The sequence below is a fragment of the Rhinoraja longicauda genome, chromosome 13, assembly GCF_053455715.1.
Source record: "Rhinoraja longicauda isolate Sanriku21f chromosome 13, sRhiLon1.1, whole genome shotgun sequence".
NCBI classification, from domain to species: Eukaryota; Metazoa; Chordata; class Chondrichthyes; order Rajiformes; family Arhynchobatidae; genus Rhinoraja; species Rhinoraja longicauda.
Window position 1 is genome coordinate 44,859,981 of NC_135965.1, and position 1,724 is coordinate 44,861,704.

Sequence of the window (1,724 nt, forward strand, 5' to 3'; positions counted from 1 at the left end):
AGTACTTCGTAGCTTCACTAACCCAGATTTGCTTCTATTCCCAGTCTTCCAGTCCTAGTCCTGCTTCCATCAACGTGCAGCGTAGGTTCACTAGGTTAATTCCCGGAATGGCGGGACTGTCGTATGTTGAAAGGCTGGAGCAATTAGGCTTGTGTACACTGGAATTTAGAAGGATGAGGGGGGATCTTATTGAAACATATAAGATAATTAGGGGATTGGACACATTAGAGGCAGGAAACATGTTCCCAATGTTGGGGGAGTCCAGAACAAGGGGCCACAGTTTAAGAATAAGGGGTAGGCCATTTAGAACGGAGATGAGGAAGAACTTTTTCAGTCAGAGAGTGGTGAAGGTGTGGAATTCTCTGCCTCAGAAGGCAGTGGAGGCCAGTTCGTTGGATGCTTTCAAGAGGGAGCTGGATAGAGCTCTTAAGGATAGCGGAGTGAGGGGGTATGGGGAGAAGGCAGGAACGGGGTACTGATTGAGAGTGATCAGCCATGATCGCATTGAATGGCGGTGCTGGCTCGAAGGGCTGAATGGCCTACTCCTGCACCTATTGTCTATTATCAACGTGCAGTGCTGTGTCTGGGGTGGGAGCTGCTTTATGTCCTCGTCGTGCACCCTGTGTAGTTCTACGGAACTGGCAAAATCTGCAGCAAACCCTCAACTACAGTACTCTGAAGCACCGATTGCCACTTTTGATTGTTGTAGCTGACATACGAAAGAAGAAGTGCTGTGTCTTATTCCACTCTTCCCCCATTTTAGTTCAACAGCACAACTGCTTTGCCATCCACGGCCCTGGTCTCATTCCCAGCTTCAGGACTCTGCTTTCCTGTTCTAACTGGGCCTCCACCAATACATCTACAGCCCTCAGTCTTGCTCTGTGTACTCAATTTATAAGTTAATACTGGCACTGAAATGAGAAGAGGCAGTGGCAGTATTCCAACTTCAACGTTGCCCTGGGTTACATTTAAACATATCTGAAACAAACTGGGGCGTGCGGCACGCTAGCAGTGCGCTCTGCCTTACAGCGCAGAGATCCAAGTTCGATCCTGACTACGGGCGCTTTCTGTGCAGTTTGTACATTCACCCCGTGACCTGCGTGGGTTTTCTGCGGGTGCTCCGGTTTCCTCCCACACTCCAAAGACGTACATGCTTGTACCTCAATTGACTTCGTTAACATTGTAAATTGCCCCGAGCGTGTATAGGAGAGTGTTAGTGTGCAGGGATCGCAAAACTAAATGAAACAAAATCTCTATTTATCTAAATCACATGAAACATTTTGGACACTGAAGTGTTTTGCATTTATTAAAACATTTAAATTGAATAGAATGGGACATCTTAATGTTCATAAGTTATAGGAGCAGAATTAGGTCATTTGACCCATCGAGTCTACTGCACCATTCAATCATGGCTGACCTATCTTTCCCTCTCAACCCCAATGACAATAGGCAATAGGTGCAGGAGTAGGCCATTCGGCCCTTCGAGCCAGCACTGCCATTCAGTGTGATCATGGCTGATCATTCTCAATCAGTACCCCGTTCCTGCCTTCTCCCCATACCCCCTGACTCCGCTAGCCTTAGGAGCTCTATCTAGCTCTCTCTTGAATGCATTCAGAGAATTGGCCTCCACTGCCTTCTGAGGCAGAGAATTCCACAGATTCACAACTCTCTGACTGAAAAAGTTTTTCCTCATCTCCGTTCTAAATGGCCTACCCTTTATTCTT